This window comes from Oncorhynchus nerka, linkage group LG15 (genome assembly GCF_034236695.1).
Source record: "Oncorhynchus nerka isolate Pitt River linkage group LG15, Oner_Uvic_2.0, whole genome shotgun sequence".
Taxonomy (NCBI): Eukaryota; Metazoa; Chordata; class Actinopteri; order Salmoniformes; family Salmonidae; genus Oncorhynchus; species Oncorhynchus nerka.
Genome location: NC_088410.1, coordinates 105,770,446 through 105,796,198, shown reverse-complemented (window position 1 = coordinate 105,796,198; position 25,753 = coordinate 105,770,446). Strand labels below are relative to the sequence as shown.

General features: G+C 45.6%; 1 pseudogene; it reads left to right on the top strand.

Moving 5' to 3' along the window:
* The window catches only part of LOC115118616 (synapsin-2-like), a 299,540-nt pseudogene that overhangs the window by 210,226 nt on the left and 63,561 nt on the right, over positions 1-25,753 (top strand).

The window sequence follows — 25,753 nt, the reverse complement described above, 5'->3', positions numbered from 1 at the left end:
TAACCTGAACCAGATTGCACGTACTGGTTACAGTTTGAAGATTTTTCTTGAGTGGGCAGCTTGATGAAATCGAGTCAATATTTAAATCACCCAGAAAATATACCTCTCTGTTGATATCACAGACATTATCAAGCATTTCACACACGTTATCCAGATACTGACTGTTAGCACTTGGTGGTCTACAGCAGCTTCCCACAAGAATGGGTTTTAGATGAGGCAGATTAACCTGTATAGAAAAGTTTGTTGTCATATGCATATTCTTAAAAACATAGGTGCTTCGTCAGGTCAAACAAACAAACTAAGTGCTCACTTCCCAACAGGGTAGATGAACCTGTAGCCATATTACTTCAGCAGTATTTAACATTATCCAGATACTGACTGGTCTATAGCAGCTTCCCTCCAGAATGGGCTTTAGGTGAGGCAGATGAACCTGTAGCCATATTACTACAACAGTATTTAACATTATCCAGATACTGACTGGTCTATAGCAGCTTCCCTCCAGAATGGGCTTTAGGTGAGGCAGATGAACCTGTAACCATATTACTACAACAGTATTTAACATTATCCAGATACTGACTGGTCTATAGCAGCTTCCTCCAGAATGGGCTTTAGGTGAGGCAGATGAACCTGTAGCCATTACTTCAACAGTATTTAACATTATCCAGATACTGACTGGTCTATAGCAGCTTCCCTCCAGAATGGGCTTTTTAGGTGAGGTAGATGAACCTGTAGCCATATTACTACAACAGTATTTAACATTATCCAGATACTGACTGGTCTATAGCAGCTTCCTCCAGAATGGGCTTTTAGGTGAGGCAGATGAACCTGTAGCCATATTACTTCAACAGTATTTAACATTATCCAGATACTGACTGGTCTGTAGCAGCTTCCCACCAGAATGGGCTTTAGGTGAGGCAGATGAACCTGTAGCCATATTACTTCAACAGTATTTAACATTATCCAGATACTGACTGGTCTATAGCAGCTTCCCTCCAGAATGGGCTTTAGGTGAGGTAGATGAACCTGTAGCCATATTACTACAACAGTATTTAACATTATCCAGATACTGACTGGTCTATAGCAGCTTCCCTCCAGAATGGGCTTTAGGTGAGGCAGATGAACCTGTAGCCATATTACTTCAACAGTATTTAACATTATCCAGATACTGACTGGTCTGTAGCAGCTTCCCACCAGAATGGGCTTTAGGTGAGGCAGATGAACCTGTAGCCATATTACTTCAACAGTATTTAACATTATCCAGATACTGACTGGTCTATAGCAGCTTCCCTCCAGAATGGGCTTTAGGTGAGGCAGATGAACCTGTAGCCATATTACTACAACAGTATTTAACATTATCCAGATACTGACTGGTCTATAGCAGCTTCCCACCAGAATGGGCTTTAGGTGAGGCAGATGAACCTGTAGCCATATTACTTCAACAGTATTTAACATTATCCAGATACTGACTGGTCTATAGCAGCTTCCCACCAGAATGGGCTTTAGGTGAGGCAGATGAACCTGTAGCCATATTACTACAACAGTATTTAACATGTGATCCTCTCTTAGATTTACAGGAATGTGCTTCTGAATATAAACAGCAAAACACCTCCACCATTGGCATTTCTGTCTTCTCTGTAGATTCTCCGTAGATGTTACAACCATGTATTACCACTGTATCAGCAAAGGTATTATCTAAGTGAGTTTCAGAGGTAGTCAGAATAGGCATGTCATCTGTTACTAGCATGTTATTGACTTCATTAACCACTTTCTGGAATGCTTGATTGTTTTCATTGCTTTACTGGGAAGCTTAGCAGAAGTAGATATGCTCATGTTATTTATGTTAGTGCAGGGTGAGCTGCACCCAGTGAACTTCCTACTAGTGCACAACAGCTATTGTATGCAGTAATCATGTGCCGATAAATCAGAGTTATACTGTTAGCACTGAGGTGGTAGGTTGAGCAGAGGCATTCAGTGCAGTAAGACATAAATTAGGTTATTTAGATTGTGTCTTCCCACGCCTCTAGAATAATGCATATTTGCTGAAGCTTTATGACAACTCAGTGACACAATGGTCGGGATTAACTGAGCTGGGCTTGAGTCAATGATAAGTAATTGTCTCAATTGAAGAGGAGTGGGACAAGATCAACAGCCTGATCAACTCTATGCTAAGGAGATGTGTCGCGCTGCATGAGGCAAATGGTGGTCACACCAGACACGGACTGTTTTTTTTATCCACACCCCTACCTTTTTTTTAATTGTATCTTTGACCAACAGATGAACATTTTATATTCCCAGTCATGTGAAATTGATAGATTAGGGCCTAAGGAATTTATTTAAATTGACTGATTTATTTTATGTACTGTGTCTCAGTGAAATCTTTGAAATTGTTGCGTTTATATTTTATTTATTTTTTATTTTTCAGTGTAGATGCGTGTCAAATAATTCATGCAATGAGAGATGGACATCACTACTCTATACCTATCTCTACCCAAACCATGAGAACTATCTTTACCTAAACCCTAATAACTACCAATCTAAACCCAAACCATAAGAACTACCAATATACCCATCTATTTATCTCTACACAAACCATAATAACTACCAATGTATCTATCTTTGCCTAAACCAGTAACTCTGTAGTTTAGACCTGTAGTGACTCTGTAGTTTAGACCTGTAGTGACTCTGTAGTTTAGACCTGTAGTAACTCTGTAGTTTAGACCTGTAGTAACTCTGTAGTTTAGACCTGTAGTAACTCTGTAGTTTAGACCTGCAGTAACTCTGTAGTTTAGACCTGCAGTAACTCTGTAGTTTAGACCTGCAGTAACTCTGTAGTTTAGACCTGCAGTAACTATGTAGTTAGACCTGCAGTAACTCCGTAGTTTAGACATGTAGTAACTATGTAGTTAGACCTGTAGTGACTCTGTAGTTAGACCTGTAGTGACTCTGTAGTTTAGACCTGTAGTAACTCTGTAGTTTAGACCTGTAGTAACTCTGTAGTTTAGACCTGCAGTAACTCTGTAGTTTAGACCTGCAGTAACTCTGTAGTTTAGACCTGCAGTAACTCTGTAGTTTAGACCTGCAGTAACTATGTAGTTAGACCTGCAGTAACTCCGTAGTTTAGACATGTAGTAACTATGTAGTTAGACCTGTAGTGACTCTGTAGTTTAGACCTGTAGTGACTCTGTAGTTTAGACCTGCAGTGACTCTGTAGTTAGACCTGTAGTAACTCTGTAGTTAGACCTGTAGTAACTCTGTAGGTTAGACCTGTAGTGACTCTGTAGTTTAGACCTGTAGTAACTCTGTAGGTTAGACCTGCAGTAACTCTGTAGTTTAGACCTGCAGTAACTCTGTAGTTTAGACCTGTAGTAACTCTGTAGTTTAGACCTGTAGTACCTCTGTAGTTTAGACCTGTAGTAACTCTGTAGTTAGACCTGTGGTAACTCTGTAGTTAGACCTGTAGTAACTCTGCAGTAACTATGTAGTTTAGACAGTAATAACTCTGTAGTAACTATGTAGTTTAGACCTGTAGTAACTCTGTAGTAACTCTGCAGTTAGACCTGTAGTAACACTGACATTTAGACCTGTAGTACCTCTGTAGTTTAGACCTGTAGTAACTCTGTAGTTAGACCTGTAGTGACTCTGTAGTTTAGACCTGTAGTGACTCTGTAGTTTAGACCTGCAGTAACTCTGTAGTTTAGACCTGTAGTAACTCTGTAGTTTAGACCTGTAGTGACTCTGTAGTTTAGACCTGTAGTAACTCTGTAGTTTAGACCTGTAGTAACTCTGTAGTTAGACCTGCAGTAACTCTGTAGTTTAGACCTGTAGTAACTCTGTAGGTTAGACCTGTAGTAACTCTGTAGGTTAGACCTGTAGTAACTCTGTAGGTTAGACCTGTAGTAACTCTGTAGGTTAGACCTGTAGTAACTCTGTAGGTTAGACCTGTAGTAACTCTGTAGGTTAGACCTGTAGTAACTCTGTAGGTTAGACCTGTAGTAACTCTGTAGGTTAGACCTGTAGTAACTCTGTAGGTTAGACCTGTAGTAACTCTGTAGGTTAGACCTGTAGTAACTCTGTAGGTTAGACCTGTAGTAACTCTGTAGGATAGACCTGTAGTTTAGACCTGTAGTAACTCTGTAGGTTAGACCTGTAGTAACTCTGTAGGTTAGACCTGTAGTAACTCTGTAGGTTAGACCTGTAGTAACTCTGTAGGTTAGACATGTAGTAACTCTGTAGGTTAGACCTGTAGTAACTCTGTAGTTTAGACCTGTAGTAACTCTGTAGTTAGACCTGCAGTAACTCTGTAGTTAGACCTGTAGTAACTCTGTAGTTAGACCTGTAGTAACTCTGTAGGTTAGACCTGTAGTAACTCTGTAGGTTAGACCTGTAGTAACTCTGTAGTTAGACCTGTAGTAACTCTGTATTTAGACCTGTAGTTAGACCTGTAGTTAGACCTGTAGTGACTCTGTAGTAACTCTGTAGTTAGACCTGTGTTTTTAGGCTTGACAACAGACCTATTTTCATCACTTTTGCCTGCCTGGTGACTCAAACAGAATTCTTCCGCTGCTCTAACTGTTCGCTTCGTACTTCAGTCTGAGACTGCCATCATTGAAGTTGTTTGTCTTCACGTCAAAATGAGAGTTTTGTATAAAACAAAGTCATCAGCAATTGGATCATCTCTGACCTATCAGAGTATCAAATCCAATGACACATTTTCAAACTCGCTTTTGATCCCCATCAGTTTCTGGGATCAATCAGAACTGCTCGATTTTTTTCCATTCTAGATATCGTCAGGGAGGTACTCGGATCCAGACTCATTGCGGAGAAGAAACTAACGTCTATGGGCATGGTGTAGTATTAGTCCGGAGCAAAGAGTTTGGGTTGCCAGGCAACACTTTTTTCTCCACATAAAGATGAAATCACAAGAACGCTTGTGTCAGAGAGCTCTCCCCTCTACAGTTATCTCTACTGGGCTGTATTGCAGAGTATGATCCAAATGTTATCCATCTCAAGACAAACCTTCAAATACAGTAGATTTTTGACTTTCCAGTCTTCCTCTAACACTAAAGACATATGAATTTGTTTAAGGATATGTAGGAAAGTTATCTGGCAAACTCTTCAATGTTGTTATACCCCCTAGAACTCTTCAATCTGGTTCAGGGGACCCAGAGTCAAACTGAACTGTTGGCTTTGGCAGAAAGAGAGACCATTGTTTTCTTAGCAATTTGATGCTGTGGGTGGGCCTTCTGACTTTGATTGGGTTTTAGAGTGCATGTGAGAGTGCACGTGAGAGTGCACATGAGAGTACACGTGAGAGTACACGTGAGAGTGCACGTGAGAGTGCACGTGAGAGTACACGTGAGAGTACACGTGAGAGTACACGAGTGCACTTACTTAATATTTTTGAACGTGGCCATTTCCTCCAAGCTAAAACCATTTGATCAGATTCAATTAGGATGTTCCTGTGCTGTTAGTAGTATCAAACAAAACCAATAACAAGAACTAGATTAGCTTTCCTTGTAACAATCAGCCTATTAAATCCAAATGTATGATGCACAACAGTTTTCATAAGTATAATAGTAGTAGCTAGTAGTGTTGTCTCACAGCTATTCAACAAAGGAAAGCAGAGAAAGACTCAATCATGGACAGTCTTACTGACAGTTGTGGCTGCTTTGTGTGATGTATTGTTGTCTCTACCTTTTTGCCCTTTGCTGTTGTCTGTGCCCAATAATGTTTGTACCATGTTGTTGTAATATTGTGTTGCTACCATGCTGTGTTGTCATGTGTTGCTCCCTTGCTATGTTGTTGTCTTCGGTCTCTCTTGATGTAGTGTTGTGTTGTCTCTCTTGTCGTGATGTGTGTTTTGCCCCCATCCTCGCAGGAGTTTTGCCCCCTCCCTCCCTCTTCTCCCTCCCTCCCCTCCCTCCCTCCCTCCCTCCTCTTCTCCCTCCCTCCTCTTCTCCTCCTCTCCCTCCCTCCTCTTCTCCCTCCTCTCCCTCCCTCCCTCTTCCTCCCTCCTCCCTCTTCTCCCTCTCCTCTCCCTCCCCTCCCTCCTCCCTCCCTCCCTCCCTCCCCTCTTCTCCCTCCCCTCCTCTCCTCCCCTCTTCTCCCTCCCTCCTCTCCTCCCCTCTTCTCCCTCCCTCCTCTCCTCCCCTCTTCTCCCTCCCTCCTCTCCTCCCCTCTCCTCCCCTCTTCTCCCTCCCTCCTCTCCTCCCCTCTTCTCCCTCCCTCCTCTCCTCCCCTCTTCTCCCTCCCTCCTCTCCTCCCCTCTTCTCCCTCCCCTCCTCTCCTCCCCCTCTTCTCCCTCCCTCTCTCCTCCCTTCTCCCTCCCTCCTCTCCTCCCTCTTCTCCCTCCCTCCTCTCCTCCCTTCTTCTCCCTCCCTCCTCTCCTCCCTTCTTCTCCCTCCTCCTCTCCTCCCTTCTTCTCCCTCCCTCCTCTCCTCCCTCCCTTCTCCCTCCCTCCTCTCCTCCCTCTTCTCCCTCCCTCCTATTCCTCCCCTCTCCCTCCCTCCTCTCTCCTCCCTCTTCTCCCTCCCTCCTCTCCTCCCTCCCTCTTCTCCCTCCACTCCACTCCTCCCCCTCTTCCCCTCTTCTCCACTCCTCCCCTCTTCCCCTCTTCTCCCTCCACTCCTCCCCTCTTCTCCCTCCACTCCTCCCCTCTTCTCCCTCCACTCCTCCCCTCCACCCCTACCAGGCAGCAGTGAGTGAGTGTATTCAGTCATCAGCTCAGTTTGTGCCTCAGTTAAAAACACAAGTAGAAGAACAACTCTGACAATGGGAAAGTAGACCAGGAGATCTGCAGCTTGTTTTGAATCATAGGAGGTGACTGATGGCTCTGTGTGATTTGTTTTAATGAGGCCTAGATTACAGTCTGGAACACGTTTGGATCTTTGTAGTTCAGCTGTGGTGCTGAAATGGAGTGTTACAGTTGAGTGGAGATGTCATCTTCTATCATGGAGGTTCACTGCTTGATTATTATGCTGGACACGAGCCCTCAATATGTTGTGAACACTAGTGGAGTCTCTGTGTGGTGTGTGTGTGCGGCGGTGGCAGCAACACACCTACTCTCCTGTCTCAGATTATTAATCATGAGCATATCCTCACTGATACACAACAAAACATTGAAAGATGTTACTTTCATTTGGTTCTGTTTGCATACAATATCTCTTGTTGTTTATTGCACTAACTCTAACTCTGTCACAAATGCCGTCTCCCCAGCCTGTTTGTCATAGACCTGCTCCCCAGCCTGTTTTGTTATATACCTGCTCCCCAGCCTGTTGTTATATACCTGCTCCCCAGCCTGTTTGTCATATACCTGCTCCCCAGCCTGTTGTTATATACCTGCTCCCCAGCCTGTTTTGTCATATACCTGCTCCCCAGCCTGTTTTGTCATATACCTGCTCCCCAGCCTGTTTGTCATATACCTGCTCCCCATCCTGTTGTTATATACCTGCTCCCCAGCCTGTTTGTCATATACCTGCTCCCCAGCCTGTTGTTATATACCTGCTCCCCAGCCTGTTGTTATATACCTGCTCCCCAGCCTGTTTGTCATATACCTGCTCCCCAGCCTGTTGTTATATACCTGCTCCCCAGCCTGTTGTTATATACCTGCTCCCCAGCCTGTTTGTCATAGACCTGCTCCCCAGCCTGTTGTTATATACCTGCTCCCCAGCCTGTTGTTATATACCTGCTCCCCAGCCTGTTGTTATATACCTGCTCCCCAGCCTGTTTTGTTATATACCTGCTCCTCAGCCTGTGTTGTTATATACCTGCTCCCCAGCCTGTTTTGTCATATACCTGCTCCCAAGCCTGTTTTGTCATATACCTGCTCCCCAGCCTGTTTGTCATATACCTGCTCCCCAGCCTGTTGTTATATACCTGCTCCCCAGCCTGTTTGTCATATACCTGCTCCCCAGCCTGTTTGTCATATACCTGCTCCCCAGCCTGTTGTTATATACCTGCTCCCCAGCCTGTTGTTATATACCTGCTCCCCAGCCTGTTGTTATATACCTGCTCCCCAGCCTGTTTGGTTATATACCTGCTCCCCAGCCTGTTTGGTTATATACCTGCTCCCCAGCCTGTTTTGTTATATACCTGCTCCCCAGCCTGTTTTGTTATATACCTGCTCCTCAGCCTGTTTTGTCATAGACCTGCTCCTCAGCCTGTTTTGTTATATACCTGCTCCCCAGCCTGTTTTGTCATAGACCTGCTCCTCAGCCTGTTTTGTCATAGACCTGCTCCCCAGCCTGTTTTGTCATAGACCTGCTCCTCAGCCTGTTTTGTCATATACCTGCTCCCCAGCCTGTTTTGTTATATACCTGCTCCTCAGCCTGTTTTGTCATATACCTGCTCCCCAGCCTGTTTTGTTATATACCTGCTCCTCAGCCTGTTTTGTTATATACCTGCTCCCCAGCCTGTTTTGTTATATACCTGCTCCTCAGCCTGTTTTGTTATATACCTGCTCCTCAGCCTGTTTTGTTATATACCTGCTCCTCAGCCTGTTTTGTTATATACCTGCTCCCCAGCCTGTTTTGTCATATACCTGCTCCCCAGCCTGTTTTGTCATATACCTGCTCCCCAGCCTGTTTGGTTATATACCTGCTCCCCAGCCTGTGAGTTGACTCATTCACACTGTTTGGCAACAGCAGCGTTTAGCCTCTATAGTTAAATATCTAATAGCCCTGGTGTGTCTCTCTATAGTTAAATATCTAATAGCCCAGGTGTGTCTCTCTATAGTTAAATATCTAATAGCCCTGGTGTGTCTCTCTATAGTTAAATATCTAATAGCCCTGGTGTGTCTCTCTATAGTTAAATATCTACTAGCCCTGGTGTGTATCTCTATGGTTAAATATCTACTAGCCCTGGTGTGTCTCTCTATGGTTAAATATCTACTAGCCCTGGTGTTTATCTCTATGGTTAAATATCTACTAGCCCTGGTGTTTATCTCTATGGTTAAATATCTACTAGCCCTGGTGTGTCTCTCTATGGTTAAATATCTACTAGCCCTGGTGTGTCTCTCTATGGTTAAATATCTACTAGCCCTGGTGTGTCTCTCTATAGTTAAATATCTAATAGCCCTGGTGTGTCTCTATGGTTAAATATCTACTAGCCCTGGTGTTTATCTCCATTGTTAAATATATACTAGCTCTGGTGTGTCTCTATGGTTAAATATCTAATAGCCCTGGTGTGTCTCTCTATAGTTAAATATCTAATAGACCTGGTGTGTGTCTCTATGGATAAATATCTAATAGCCCTGGTGTTTATCTCTATGGTTAAATATCTACTAGCCCTGGTGTGTCTCTCTATAGTTAAATATCTACTAGCCCTGTTGTTTATCTCTATGGTTAAATATCTAATAGCCCTGGTGTTTATCTCTATGGTTAAATATCTAATAGCCCTGGTGTGTCTCTCTATGGTTAAATATCTACTAGCCCTGGTGTGTCTCTCTATGGATAAATATCTAATAGCCCTGGTGTTTATCTCCATTGTTAAATATATACTAGCCCTGGTGTGTCTCTCTATAGTTAAATATCTAATAGCCCTGGTGTGTCTCTCTTTGATTAAATATCTACTAGCCCTGGTGTTTATCTCTATAGTTAAATATCTACCAGCCCTGGTGTGTCTCTCTATAGTTAAATATCTACTAGCCCTGGCGTGTCTCTCTATAGTTAAATATCTACTAGCCCTGGCGTGTCTCTAGTTAAATATCTACTAGCCCTGATGTGTCTCTCTATAGTTAAATATCTACTAGCCCTGGTGTGTCTCTCTATAGTTAAATATCTAATAGCCTTGGTGTGTCTCTCTATGGTTAAATATCTACTAGCCCTGGTGTTTATATCTATGGTTAAATATCTAATAGCCCTGGTGTGTCTATGGTTAAATGTCTAATAGCCCTGGTGTGTCTCTCTATGGTTAAATATCTAATAGCCCTGGTTTGTCTCCTGGAGCAACATTCAGTCAGTCAGCTAATCAGTTATTCAGTCATTCATTCAGTCAGTCAGCTAATCAGTCATCCAGGCAGTCAGCCAATCAGTCATTCAGTCAGTCAGCAAATCAATTGTTCATTCATTCAGCCAGCCAGTCATTCAGCCAGTCAATCCAACATATCTTTTCTTTCAGATCTCCATGCCCTCTTTCCCTGTGGTGGTGAAGATAGGACACGCGCACTCTGGAATGGGAAAGGTAATGCACTAATACATATACGCCATTTATATATAATGTCCAAATACAAATAAATATGACATTTTATATATATAATTTATTTTACCTATTTTTAACTAGGCAAGTCAGTTAAGAACAGATTCTTATTTTCAATAACAGCCTAGGAATTGTGGGTTAACTGCCTGTTCAGGGGCAGAACGACAGATTTTTTACCTGGTCAGCTTGCAACCTTTTGGTTCCTTTTATTTTATTTTTTATTTCACCTTTATTTAACCAGGTAGGCTACTTGAGAACAAGGCCAAGATAAAGCATAGCAGTGTGAACAGACAACAGACAACAGGGTTAGGGTTAGGGTTACAGTGGGTGGTCCGCCCAGGTCTAACTAGTGTATTTAACAAAGTTAACCTACGGGTAGTGTATGCCCATGGGTGACTTGTCTTGGTTCCCCCTTTTCCCACCAGCAAGCAAACACCATAACCAAAAACAATACTCACAGGTGAGGACAAAGTGATATGGAGGTGCTCAAACAAAAGAGAGCTCAATACAGAAAGAAAGATAGCGACATAGTAGGAGAGCCTGAAACAGCGCGATCAACAGACATATGGCATTTACATAGAGATTGAGCTCTAGAGCAAACAACTGACAGGGTTTTTAAACCAAGGGAAAGGAACTGTGATTGGGTAGGAAACAGGAGGAGATGTGTCTTCTGATTGATGATTGATTGTTGACTGATTGGGGAGTGATGATTTTCACCTGTTAGGGGAGAAGGATAGAAAAGAACACAGGATACATACACACACACACACACACACAGGATACCTGTATCTGTAACATCAGCTATATCTGTAATCTACTGTGTATTCAGTTATATCTGTAATCTACTGTGTATTCAGCTATATCTGTAATCTACTGTGTATTCAGTTATGTCTGTAATCTACTGTGTATTCAGTTATATCTGTAATCTACTGTGTATTCAGTTATATCTGTAATCTACTGTGTATTCAGTTATGTCTGTAATCTACTGTGTATTCAGTTATATCTGTAATCTACTGTGTATTCAGTTATATCTGTAATCTACTGTGTATTCAGTTATATCTGTAATCTACTGTGTATTCAGTTATCTGTAATCTACTGTGTATTCAGTTATATCTGTAATCTACTGTGTATTCAGTTATATCTGTAATCTGCCGTGTATTCAGTTATGTCTGTAATCTACTGTGTATTCAGTTATATCTGTAATCTGCCGTGTATTCAGTTATGTCTGTAATCTACTGTGTATTCAGCTATATCTGTCATCTGCCGTGTATTCAGTTATGTCTGTAATCTACTGTGTATTCAGCTATATCTGCAGCCTGTAATGATGATGTTGTGTTATGCTGTCTGTGTATCCAGGTAAAGGTGGATAACCTGAGTGTGTGTTATTGTTAGGGTTAGTTGTGTGAGGGTTAGATGTAATGTGTTGTGTTATGCTGTCTGTGTATCCAGGTAAAGGTGGATAACCTGAGTGTGTGTTATTGTTAGGGTTAGTTGTGTGAGGGTTAGATGTAATGTGTTGTGTTATGCTGTCTGTGTATCCAGGTAAAGGTGGATAACCTGAGTGACTTCCAGGACATAGCCAGTGTGGTAGCCATCACTCAGACTTACACCACCACAGAACCCTTCATAGATGCCAAGTACAACATCAGGGTCCAGCGGATTGGCAGTGATTATAAGGCTTACATGTAAGTACCTTTCCTTGTATGTAGGTGTGTGTATGGCATTTTATTTGTCAAATGCGTCGTAAACAACAGGTGTAGACTAGAGGTCGACCGATTATGATTTTTCAATGCTGATTAATCGGTTGACCTCTAGTGTAGGCTAACAGTGAAATGCTTACTTAAAGGCCCTTCCCAACAATGCAGAGAGAGAGTAAACAACAGGTGTAACAGTGAAATGCTTCCTGAGGGGCCCTTCCCAACAATGCGGAGAGAGAGTAAACAACAGGTGTAACAGTGAAATGCTTCCTGAGGGGCCCTTCCCAACAATGCAGAGAGAGAGTAAACAACAGGTGTAACAGTGAAATGCTTCCTGAGGGGCCCTTCCCAACAATGTAGAAAGAGAGTAAACAACAGGTGTAACAGTGAAATGCTTCCTGAGGGGCCCTTCCCAACAATGCAGAGAGAGAGTAAACAACAGGTGTAACAGTGAAATGCTTCCTGAGGGGCCCTTCCCAACAATGCTGAGAGAGAGTAAACAACAGGTGTAACAGTGAAATGCTTCCTGAGGGGCCTTTCCCAACAATGCAGAGAGAGAGTAAACAACAGGTGTAACAGTGAAATGCTTCCTGAGGGGCCCTTCCCAACAATGCAGAGAGAGAGTAAACAACAGGTGTAACAGTGAAATGCTTCCTGAGGGGCCTTTCCCAACAATGCGGAGAGAGAGTAAACAACAGGTGTAACAGTGAAATGCTTCCTGAGGGGCCCTTCCCAACAATGCATAGAGAGAGTAAACAACAGGTGTAACAGTGAAATGCTTCCTGAGGGGCCCTTCCCAACAATGCAGAGAGAGAGTAAACAACAGGTGTAACAGTGAAATGCTTCCTGAGGGGCCCTTCCCAACAATGCAGAGAGAGAGTAAACAACAGGTGTAACAGTGAAATGCTTCCTGAGGGGCCCTTCCCAACAATGCGGAGAGAGAGTAAACAACAGGTGTAACAGTGAAATGCTTCCTGAGGGGCCCTTCCCAACAATGCAGAGAGAGAGTAAACAACAGGTGTAACAGTGAAATGCTTCCTGCGGGGCCCTTCCCAACAATGCGGAGAGAGAGTAAACAACAGGTGTAACAGTGAAATGCTTCCTGAGGGGCCCTTCCCAACAATGCAGAGAGAGAGTAAACAACAGGTGTAACAGTGAAATGCTTCCTGAGGGGTCTTTCCCAACAATGCAGAGAGAGAGTAAACAACAGGTGTAACAGTGAAATGCTTCCTGAGGGGCCCTTCCCAACAATGCAGAGAGAGAGTAAACAACAGGTGTAACAGTGAAATGCTTCCTGAGGGGTCTTTCCCAACAATGCAGAGAGAGTAAACAACAGGTGTAACAATGAAATGCTTCCTGAGGGGCCCTTCTCAACAATGCGGAGAGAGAGTAAACAACAGGTGTAACAGTGAAATGATTCCTGAGGGGCCCTTCCCAACAATGCGGAGAGAGAGTAAACAACAGGTGTAACAGTGAAATGCTTCCTGAGGGGCCCTTCCCAACAATGCAGAGAGAGAGTAAACAACAGGTGTAACAGTGAAATGCTTCCTGAGGGGCCCTTCCCAACAATGCGGAGAGAGAGTAAACAACAGGTGTAACAGTGAAATGCTTCCTGAGGGGCCCTTCCCAACAATGCAGAGAGAGAGTAAACAACAGGTGTAACAGTGAAATGCTTCCTGAGGGGCCCTTCCCAACAATGCAGAGAGCGAGTAAACAACAGGTGTAACAGTGAAATGCTTCCTGAGGGGCCTTTCCCAACAATGCGGAGAGAAAATTAAGAGAAATAATAGAAAAGTAAAACATGATATAAGTATTTTAAAAGTAATTATAGACTCACAATGAGCAACGATAACTTGGCTACAGTGGTATAAAGTACTTAAGGAAAAATACTTGTACTTAACAACTACTTAAGTAGTTTTTGGTGTATCTGTACTGTAAAAATGATGTACATTTTACTCCATACATTTTCCCTGACACCAAAAAGTACTCATTATATTTGGAATATCTAGCAGGACAGGAAAATTGTCAAATCCCTTGCCTCTGATCTGGCAGCTCACTAAACACATGCTTCATGTGCCCCTGGCAATCCGTAAATTTAAAAAACAAGAAAATGTCGCTCTATGGTTTGCTTAATACTGTATAAGGAAATTGAAATTACTTTTAATTCTACTTTTGAAACGTAAGTATATTTTAGCAATTACATTTACTTTTGATACTTAAGTATATTTAAAACCAAATACTGTCACGGGATACTAGGAGTGGTCTGTTGGAATCAGGCGCAGAGAGCAGGGTTCAGTATATTGTAAATGTATTCTCCGGCAAACAAAACGGTCACGCCAACATACAGGGCGCCTACAATAGACCAGCCCAAACACAGGGCCAAATAGTCCGGAGAATACACATATGAAAACCACCATATGACAGAGTAACAAAAAACAATCCCGCACAAAACAAGGGTGGGACTACCTACTATATATAAGGACGCTAACTAAACTAAAATACACACAGGTGAAACTAATAAGACAAAACCAACAGACAAACGGAAAAGGGATCGGTAGCGGCTAGTAGTGACGACGACCGCCGAGCACCGCCCGAACAGGCAGGGGAGCCAACTTCGGCGGAAGTCGTGACAAATACTTTTAGATTTTTACTCAAGTAGGATTGTACTGGGCGACTTTGACTTTTACTTGAGTCATTTTATATTAAGGTATCTTTACTTTTACTCAAGTATGACAATTGGGTTCTTTTCCACCACTGCTTGGCTATATACATGGGGTACCAGTACCGAGTGATGTGCAGTGGTACGAGGTAATTGAGGTAGATTTGCACATATAACGAGGAATAAAGTGACATTATGGGGTATTGTGTATCTCAATTTAATCCATTTTAAATTCAGGCTGTAACACAAAATGTTTATACAAATTGATTGGAGTCCACCTGTGGTAAATTCTATTGATTGGACATGATTTGGAAAGGCACACACCTGTCTATATACGGTCCCACAGTTGACAGTGCATGTCAGCACAAAAACCAAGCCATGAGGTTGAAGGAATTGTCCGTAGAGCTCTGAGACAGGATTGTGTCAAGGCACAGATCTTGGGAATTGTACCAATTCTTTTGCAGCATTGAAGGTCCCCAAGAACCTCCATTTTTAAATGGAAGAAGTTTGGAACCACCAAGACTCTCCCTCTTCCAAGTAGCTTGGCCCCAGTGAACAAATCAAATCAAATTGTATTTGTCACATGCGCCGAATACAACAGGTGTAAACCTTACAGTGAAATGCATAACCAACAAAATATTAGTAACAAATAATTTAACAGTAGCAGTAAAATAACAATAACGAGGCTATATACAGGGGGTAGCGATACAGAGTCAATGTGCGTGGGCACCGATTAGTCGAGCTAATTGAGGTAATATGTACATGTGGGTACAGTTAAAGTGACTATGTATAGATAATAAACAGAGAGTAGCAGCAGTGTAAAAGAGTGGTCTGGGTATCCTTCTGATTAGCTGTTCAGGAGTCTTATTGCTTAGGGGTAGAAGCTGTTAAGAAGCCTTTTTGTCCTAGACTTGGCGCTCCGGGACCGCTTGCCATGCTGTAGCAAAGAGAACAGTCTATGACTAGGGTGGCTGGAGTCTTTGACCATTTTAGGGCCTTCCTCTGACACCGCCTGTTATGTAGGTCCTAGGCCGAGCCATACCAGACAGGGATGCAACCAGTCAGAATGCTCTCGACGGTGCAATTGTAGAACCTTTTGAGGATCTGAGGACCCATGCTTTGTCGTGCCCTCTTCACAACTGTCTTAGTGTGTTTGGACCATTATAGTTTGCTGGTGATGTGGACACCAAGGAACTTGAAGCTCTCAACCTGCCTCACTGCAACCCCGTCGATGGGAATGGGGGCATACTCGGTCCTCCTTTTCCTGTAGTCCACAATCATCTCCTTTGTCTTGATCACGTTGAGGGAGAGGTTGTTGTCCTGGCACCACACGGCCAGGTCTCTGACCACCTCCCTATAGGCTGTCTCTCTGTTGTTGGTTTTACTAGGCCGTACGTACTACCCTCTGTAGCACCTTACGGTCAGATGCCGTGCAGTTGCCATACCAGGCGATGATGCAACCGGGTAGGATGCTCTCGGTGGTGCAGCTATAGAAATTTTTGAGGGTCTGGGGACGCATGCCAAATCTTTTCAGTCTCCTGATGGGGAAAGGTGTTGTTGTGCCCTCTTCATGACAATCTTGGTGTGTTTTGACCATGACAGTTTGTTGGTGGTGTGGACACCAAGGAACTTCAAACTCTCGACCTGCTCCAATACAGCCCCGTCGATGTGAATGTGGGCATGTTCGGCCCTCCTTTTCCTGTAGTCCACGATCAGCTACTATACTTGTGTAACTGATGTGAAATGGTTTGCTAGTTAGCGGTGATAGGGTTTCAATCGGTGACGTCACTCGCTCTGAGACCTTGGTTCCCCTTGCTCTGCAAGTGCCGTGGCTTTTGTGGCCGATGGGTAACAATGCTTTTTGGGTGTCAGTTGTCTATGTGTGCAGAGGGTCCCTGGTTCAAGCCCAGGTAGGGGTGAGGAGAGGGGTGGAAGCTATACTGTTACATTGATGCTGTTGACCCGGATCACTGGTGCTGCGGAAAAGGAGGAGGTCAAAAGGGGGGTGCCTGGAGTTGAGGCATTTGGCAGTGCGGAAAAACTCCAGATTTTTGTGGTCAGTCAATACGATGAACAGGTGTTCCGCACCTTCCAGCCAGTGCCTCCGTTCCTCCAACGCCATCTTCACTGCGAGGAGCTCACAATTTCCCACATCGTAGTTTTTCTCCGTGGCTTTGAGACGATGGGAGAAGAAGGCAATGGATTTAGATGCACTACTGTTCCACTGGATGTCATAAGGTGAATGCACCAATTTGTAAGTCGCTCTGGATAAGAGCGTCTGCTAAATGACTTAAATGTAAATGTAAATGTAATGTAGCCTCAGCTCCAGGGCAGAACTCTGGTACAGGACTTCCCCCACTCCTACATTAGATGCATAGGCCTCCACCACAAACTGATAGGAAGGGTCAGGATGAACCAGGATGGGAACAGTTGTGAAGCAATGTTTGAGGTCCTGGGACTCCCAGTCAGCAGCATGGGACCACGTGAATGCAACCTTGGGAGAGGTGAGTGCTGACAGGGGGAAGCAAGGGTGCAGTAACCCAGGGTGAAGAGGAGATAGAAGTTGGCAAACCCCAGGAAACATTGCAGCTGCACCCTTTATGAAGGCTGGAGCCAATCCCCCACCACTCTCACCTTCCCGGGATCCATCTGGACACTTCCAGCGTAGATGATGTACCCCAGAAAAGGGATGGTGGAGCGATGGAAATTGCTCTTCTCTGGCTTAACAAACAGCTAGTTTTCCAGGAGGCGTTGAAGAACCTGTTGGACGTAGAGCACATGTTCTTGCGGGGAGTGGGAGAAGACGAGGATGTCATCAATGTTGATGACAGGCGCTCCCCCTGGAGTGGCTCGAAGGCCAAGGAGATGAGTGGTAGCGGATAGCAGTTCTTCACCGTTATGTCATTGAGTCCCAGTAGTCTCTGCAATTGTGTAGGGTCTTGTCCTTCTTCTCCACAAAGAAGAACCCTGCACTGGAGAGGACGAGGGATGTATAAATCCTGCAGCTAGGGAGTCCCCAATGTAGGTGTCCATTACCTCGGTCTCTTGTCCCGACAGTGAGTACAGTCGTCACCGAGACGGAGTGGTGCTAGGGAGAAGGTTAATCCTGCAGTCATATGGTCGGTGCGGCGGAAGCGAAGTGGCCCAGGTCTTGTTGAACACCTCCCGAAGGTCCTGGTACTCCGCGGGAATTGCGGAGCGGTCTGGGGCACCTTCCAAGCCCCCTGAAAGACATCCCGTGGCAGGTTGCACCAGTAGACCAGTTAATGAGGGGATTGTGTCGCTGGAGCCAAGAGAATCCCAATCCTTGGGAATCTGAGGAGACTTGATGAGCAGTAATTGAATAGTCTCGCTGTGATTCCCCGACACCCGTAGGTTGATGGGAGTGGTAAAATGAGTGACACGGCCTATAGAGAGCCCGTCCAACGCTCTAACATCCATGGGAGTGGAGGTCGGCTGAGTGAGGACGTTCAGCTCAGGAGCCAGGGTAGCGTCCAAAAGAACTCTCATTGACCCCAGAGTCATCGGCCCCCGGCCCCGGAGAGATTTAGGCTGGTTTCCCCACAGCAGAATGGCATGAACAGGGGTGTGAGCAAGGGAAGCAGGAAAGTTCTCCCTATGGCTCACTCCTACCAGAGAGCCTGATCTTTTTAAAGGACAAGAGTGTTGTGTTGATCCTGTATTGCATGGGCTCGGGAAGCGGTGACTCAACTCTCGGGGAAGGTCGGGAAGCCTCTGGTTCTCTCGGCAACGGGATCATCGGGGACCTCCGGGATGACTCAGAGGCAAGGTTGAATCCCTGGGCTTGCGAGCAAAGTCGAATTTCCTCTCCCTTCGTCATTCCTGTAGTCGCCCATCAATTCAGATGGTCAAAACCATGAGGGAATCGAGGTCTGTGGGTAACTCCCGAGCGCAAGCTCGTCCTTGATCTCCTCCGAGACGCTGTGCAGGAACATACCGAACAGTGCTTCCTGGTTCTTGGAGTGATCTGAGGTGAAGGAGGAGGGCTGAAGCTCAAAAATGATGACTGAGCTAGAAATGCCTGACAGGTGCTCGGCTCTCCATTGAAGCGTTCCCGGGGGGGTAAGAGGGACTCCCGAGAAGGTGGAGTGACCGATGAGATGACGCTGCTAGCAGCTGGGTTACTGAGGGGCTGGTCATGGCGTTCAGCCAACATTTGGACCACACCATAAGGCCACGAAGAAGTTCCTCGGGAGGAGATGGCGTCGCGCAGCTGGCCCGGGACTGCTGGGTCAGTCATGGCCAGTTTGAAGGTAAGACCCAGATTATGTCGAAGTAACAATGTTTATTACAGCAACAGGGACAAAGGTACAGGACAGCAGGCTCAGGGGCAGGCAGAGCGGGCAGGCAGGAGGGCTCAGAGACAGAATAGGCAAGGGTCTAAACCAGGAGGTTGAGAAAAAGAGAGACTGGGGAAAAGCATGAGCTGAGACAAAAAAATGCTGGTTGACTTGACAAACAAGATGAACTGGCAACAGACAAACAGAGAACACGGGTATAAATACACAGGGGATAATGGGGAAGATGGGAGTCACCTGGAGGGGGTGGAGACAATCACAAAGACAGGTGAAACAGATCAGGGTGTGACAGAATCTGGTTATGAATATAGACTGCAATAGACCCCCATTGGCATTTCTGTATTTTCGGTAGATGTTATAACCATGTATTTCTACCACTGTATCATCAAAGGTGTTATCTAAGTGAGTTTCAGAGATAGTCAGAATATGAATGTCATCTGTTACAAGCAAGTTATTGACTTCATAAACCTGTTTCTTAAAAATTGTTGAGGATAGGGGGCAGTATTTTCACTTTGGATGAATTGCATGCCCATAGTGAACTGCATCCTACTCTGTCCTAGATTGCTAATATATGCATATTATTATTACTATTGGATAGAAAACACCCTGAAGTTTCTAAAACTGTTTGAATTATGTCTGTGAGTATAACAGAACTCATAGGGCAGGCAATCTTCCAAACAAGAAGTGAAATTCTGAATGTGGGTCAAATTTGACGTCATCGCCCCTGGATCTGGTAGCACCTCCTACGCCTTCCACTGGATGTCTTCATTCAGTAGAACGTGGAATGGAGCTTCTGGTGTGAACTTTGACCAAATGGGAGGGGAAATAGTCACCGTCTTGGCAGAATGCAATTTCCCTGTGGCGCATTTCTCTGTGGGTGCCACCGTCGTTCCATTTGGCTGCAGATGAAAACATATGATCCGGTTGGAACATGATTGAATATATATGGATATAACATCCTGAAGATTGATTCTCTACTTAGTTTGACCAGTCTATTCGACCTGGAATATGTCTTTTGGAAGTTTTCGTGCGAGTTGTCCTGGACCAGCGTCAGCTTTTGGGCACCTGAGCTGAAAGTGCTAGCAAATGCAGCTAATTGGACACTAGTATTGGACATTATGGAACAAAACAATGATTTATTGTGGAACTAGGACTCCTTGCACTGCATTCTGATGAAGCATCATCAAAGGTAAGGGAATATTTATGATGTAATTTCATATTTCTGTTGACTCCAACATGGCGGAGAAATACTTTTACGTCTGAGCGATGTCTCAGATTATTGCACGGTAGGCTTTTTTCGTAACGTTTTTAAAAAATCTGACACAAGCGGTTGCGTTAAGAACCAGTGTATCTTTAATTATATGTAGAACATGTATCTTTAGTCAAAGTTTATGATGAGTATTTCTGTTCTGGCGTAGCTTTCTACAATTCCTCCGGATATTTTGGAGGCATTTCTGAACATGGCGTCAATGTAAACCGATATTTGTGGATATAAATATGCATATTATCGAACAAAACATAAATGTATTGTGTAACATGTCATATCAGTGTCATCTGATGAAGATTTTCAAAAGGTTAGTGATTCATTGTATCTCTAATCCTGCTTTTGTGACTCTTATCTTTGACTGGAAAAAGTGGCTGCATTTTTCCTTTGATTTGGTGGTGGTCTAACATAAATATATGTTGTGTTTTCACTGTAAAACATTTTTAAAAATCGGACATGGTGGGTAGATGAACAAGATGTTTATCTTTCATTTGCTGTATTGGACTTGTTAATGTGTGAAAGTTAAATATTTCTAAAGAATATTTTTGAATTCCCTGCGCCACCTTTTCAGCTGAATGAGTTCCCCTCGGGGATCGCCTTGCCATAACAGGTTTTAAAATACATATTTTAATAAGGACTATTTGTAGCACTTTTCTGGGATGCTTGATTGTTTTTAATGCTTTACTGGGAAGCTTATCAGAAGTAGACTTGCTCATGTTATTTATATTGGAGATGATAGTGCAGGGTGAAATGCACACATTGGACTTCCTACCAGGGCACACCGCCTTACATTTACATTTAAGTCATTTAGCAGACGCTCTTATCCAGAACGACTTACAAATTGGTGCGTTCACCTTATGACATCCAGTGGAACAGCCACTTTACAATAGTGCATCTAAATCTTTTAAGGAGGGGGGGGTGAGAAGGATTACTTTATCCTATCCTAGGTATTCCTTAAAGAGGTGGGGTTTCAGGTGTCTCCGGAAGGTGGTGATTGACTCCGCTGTCCTGGCGTCGTGAGGGAGTTTGTTCCACCATTGGGGGGCCAGAGCAGCGAACAGTTTTGACTGGGCTGAGCGGGAACTGTACTTCCTCAGTGGTAGGGAGGCGAGCAGGCCAGAGGTGGATGAACGCAGTGCCCTTGTTTGGGTGTAGGGCCTGATCAGAGCCTGGAGGTACTGAGGTGCCGTTCCCCTCACAGCTCCGTAGGCAAGCACCATGGTCTTGTAGCGGATGCGAGCTTCAACTGGAAGCCAGTGGAGAGAGCGGAGGAGCGAGGTGACGTGAGAGAACATTTACATTTACATTTAAGTCATTTAGCAGACGCTCTTATCCAGAGCGACTTACAAATTGGTGCATTCACCTTATGACCTCCAGTGGAACAGTAGTGCATCTAAATCTTTTCAGGGGGAGAGGGGGTGAGAGGGATTACTTTATCCTATCCTAGGTATTCCTTAAAGAGGTGGGGTTTCAGGTGTCTCCGGAAGGTGGTGATTGACTCCGCTGTCCTGGCGTCGTGAGGGAGTTTGTTCCACCATTGGGGGCCAGAGCAGCGAACAGTTTTGACTGGGCTGAGCGGGAACTGTACTTCCTCAGTGGTAGGGAGGCGAGCAGGCCAGAGGTGGATGAACGCAGTGCCCTTGTTTGGGTGTAGGGCCTGATCAGAGCCTGGAGGTACTGAGATGCCGTTCCCCTCACAGCTCCGTAGGCAAGCACCATGGTCTTGTAGCGGATGCGAGCTTCAACTGGAAGCCAGTGGAGGGAGCGGAGGAGCGGGGTGACGTGAGAGAACTTGGGAAGGTTGAACACCAGACGGGCTGCGGCGTTCTGGATGAGTTGTAGGGGTTTAATGGCACAGGCAGGGAGCCCAGCCAACAGCGAGTTGCAGTAATCCAGACGGGAGATGACAAGTGCCTGGATTAGGACCTGCGCCGCTTCCTGTGTGAGGCAGGGTCGTACTCTGCGGATGTTGTAGAGCATGAACCTACAGGAACGGGCCACCGCCTTGATGTTAGTTGAGAACGACAGGGTGTTGTCCAGGATCACGCCAAGGTTCTTAGCGCTCTGGGAGGAGGACACAATGGAGTTGTCAACCGTGATGGCGAGATCATGGAACGGGCAGTCCTTCCCCGGGAGGAAGAGCAGCTCCGTCTTGCCGAGGTTCAGCTTGAGGTGGTGATCCGTCATCCACACGGATATGTCTGCCAGACATGCAGAGATGCGATTCGCCACCTGGTCATCAGAAGGGGGAAAGGAGAAGATTAATTGTGTGTCGTCTGCATAGCAATGATAGGAGAGACCATGTGAGGTTATGACAGAGCCAAGTGACTTGGTGTATAGCGAGAATAGGAGAGGGCCTAGAACAGACCCCTGGGGGACACCAGTGGTGAGAGCACGTGGTGTGGAGACGGATTCTCGCCACGCCACCTGGTAGGAGCGACCTGTCAGGTAGGACGCAATCCAAGCGTGGGCCGCGCCGGAGATGCCCAACTCGGAGAGGGTGGAGAGGAGGATCTGATGGTTCACAGTATCGAAGGCAGCCGATAGGTCTAGAAGGATGAGAGCAGAGGAGAGAGAGTTAGCTTTAGCAGTGCGGAGCGCCTCCGTGATACAGAGAAGAGCAGTCTCAGTTGAATGACTAGTCTTGAAACCTGACTGATTTGGATCAAGAAAGTCATTCTGAGAGAGATAGCGGGAGAGCTGGCCAAGGACGGCACGTTCAAGAGTTTTGGAGAGAAAAGAAAGAAGGGATACTGGTCTGTAGTTGTTGACATCGGAGGGATCGAGTGTAGGTTTTTTCAGAAGGGGTGCAACTCTCGCTCTCTTGAAGACGGAAGGGACGTAGCCAGCGGTCAGGGATGGTTGATGAGCGAGGTGAGGTAAGGGAGAAGGTCTCCGGAAATGGTCTGGAGAAGAGAGGAGGGGATAGGGTCAAGCGGGCAGGTTGTTGGGCGGCCGGCCGTCACAAGACGCGAGATTTCATCTGGAGAGAGAGGGGAGAAAGAGGTCAGAGCACAGGGTAGGGCAGTGTGAGCAGAACCAGCGGTGTCGTTTGACTTAGCAAACGAGGATCGGATGTCGTCGACCTTCTTTTCAAAATGGTTGACGAAGTCATCTGCAGAGAGGGAGGAGGGGGAGGGGAGGAGGATTCAGGAGGGAGGAGAAGGTTGCAAGAGCTTCCTAGGGTTAGAGGCAGATGCTTGGAATTTAGAGTGGTAGAAAGTGGCTTTAGCAGCAGAGAGAGAAGAGGAAAATGTAGAGAGGAGGGAGTGAAAGGATGTCAGGTCCGCAGGGAGGTGAGTTTTCCTCCATTTCTGCTCGGCTGCCCGGAGCCCTGTTCTGTGAGCTCGCAATGAGTCGTCGAGCCACGGAGCGGGAGGGAGGACCGAGCCGGCCTGGAGGATAGGGACATAGAGAGTCAAAGGATGCAGAAAGGGAGGAGAGGAGGGTTGAGGAGGCAGAATCAGGAGATAGGTTGGAGAAGGTTTGAGCAGAGGGAAGAGATGATAGGATGGAAGAGGAGAGAGTAGCGGGGGAGAGAGAGCGAAGGTTGGGACGGGCGCGATACCATCCGAGTAGGGGCAGTGTGGGAAGTGTTGGATGAGAGCGAGAGGGAAAAGGATACAAGGTAGTGGTCGGAGACTTGGAGGGGAGTTGCAACGAGGTTAGTGGAAGAACAGCATCTAGTAAAGATGAGGTCGAGCGTATTTCCTGCCTTGTGAGTAGGGGGGAAGGTGAGAGGGTGAGGTCAAAGAGGAGAGGAGTGGAAAGAAGGAGGCAGAGAGGAATGAGTCAAAGGTAGGCGTGGGGAGGTTAAAGTCGCCCAGAACTGTGAGAGGTGAGCCGTCCTCAGGAAAGGAGCTTATCAAGGCATCAAGCTCATTGATGAACTCTCCGAGGGAACCTGGAGGGCGATAAATGATAAGGATGTTAAGCTTGAAAGGGCTGGTAACTGTGACAGCATGGAATTCAAAGGAGGCGATAGACAGATGGGTAAGGGGAGAAAGAGAGAATGACCACTTGGGAGAGATGAGGATCCCGGTGCCACCACCCCGCTGACCAGAAGCTCTCGGGGTGTGCGAGAACACGTGGGCAGACGAAGAGAGAGCAGTAGGAGTAGCAGTGTTGTCTGTGGTGATCCATGTTTCCGTCAGTGCCAAGAAGTCGAGGGACTGGAGGGAGACATAGGCGGAGATGAACTCTGCCTTGTTGGCCGCAGATCGGCAGTTCCAGAGGCTACCGGAGACCTGGAACTCCACGTGGGTCGTGCGCGCTGGGACCACCAGATTAGGTGGCCGCGCCACGCGGTGTGGAGCGTTTGTATGGTCTGTGCAGAGAGGAGAGAACAGGGATAGACAGACACATAGTTGACAGGCTACACAAGAGGCTACGCTAATGCAAAGGAGATTGGAATGACAAGTGGACTACACGTCACGAGTGTTCAGAAAGTTAAGCTTACGTAGCAAGAATCTTATTGACTAAAATGATTAAAATGATACAGTACTGCTGAAGTAGGCTAGCTGGCAGAGGCTGCGTTGTTGACTATGTAGGCTAGCTGGCATTGGCTGCGTTGTTGACACTACACTAATCAAGTCGTTCCGTTGAGTGTAATAGTTTCTACTGTGCTGCTATTAGGGGCTAGCTGGCTAGCTAGCAGTGTTGATTACGTTACGTTGCGTTAAAAGAACGACAATAGCTGGCTAGCTAACCTAGGAAATCGCTCTAGACTACACAATTATCTTTGATACAAAGACGGCTATGTAGCTAGCTATGTAGCTAGCTACGATCAAACAAATCAAGCCGTTGTACTGTAATGAAATGAAAAATGTGATACTACCTGTGGAGCGAAGCGAAATGCGACCGGAATGTTGAGTGCAGAAGTTCTGTTCGGTAGACGTTGGCTAGCTGTTGGCTAGCTAGCAGAGTCTCCTATGTTAAGGACGACATAAAACTACACACTCTAAACTACACAATTATCTTGGGTACGAAGACAGCAAAGACAACTATGTAGCTAGCTAACACTACACTAATCAAGTCGTTCAGTTGAGTGTAATAGTTGTGCTGCTAATCGGTAGACGGTGGACTAGCTAACGGTGGACGTTAGCTAGCTGGCTAGCTGCAGGGCAGTGTAGACTGCGTTAGGACGACGAAATACGATAATTACGCAATTATCTATGATACAAAGACGGCTATGTAGCTAGCTAAGAAGAAATTGCTAAGATTAGACAAATCAAACCGTTGTACTATAATGAAATGTAATGAAATGTAATACTACCTGCGGACCGAGTGCAGATGCGACCGCTCGCTCCAACCCGGAAGTACTTGGGAAGGTTGAACACCAGACGGGCTGCGGCGTTCTGGATGAGTTGTAGGGGTTTAATGGCACAGGCAGGGAGCCCAGCCAACAGCGAGTTGCAGTAATCCAGACGGGAGATGACAAGTGCCTGGATTAGGACCTGCGCCGCTTCCTGTGTGAGGCAGGGTCGTACTCTGCGGATGTTGTAGAGCATGAACCTACAGGAACGGGCCACCGCCTTGATGTTAGTTGAGAACGACAGGGTGTTGTCCAGGATCACGCCAAGGTTCTTAGCGCTCTGGGAGGAGGACACAATGGAGTTGT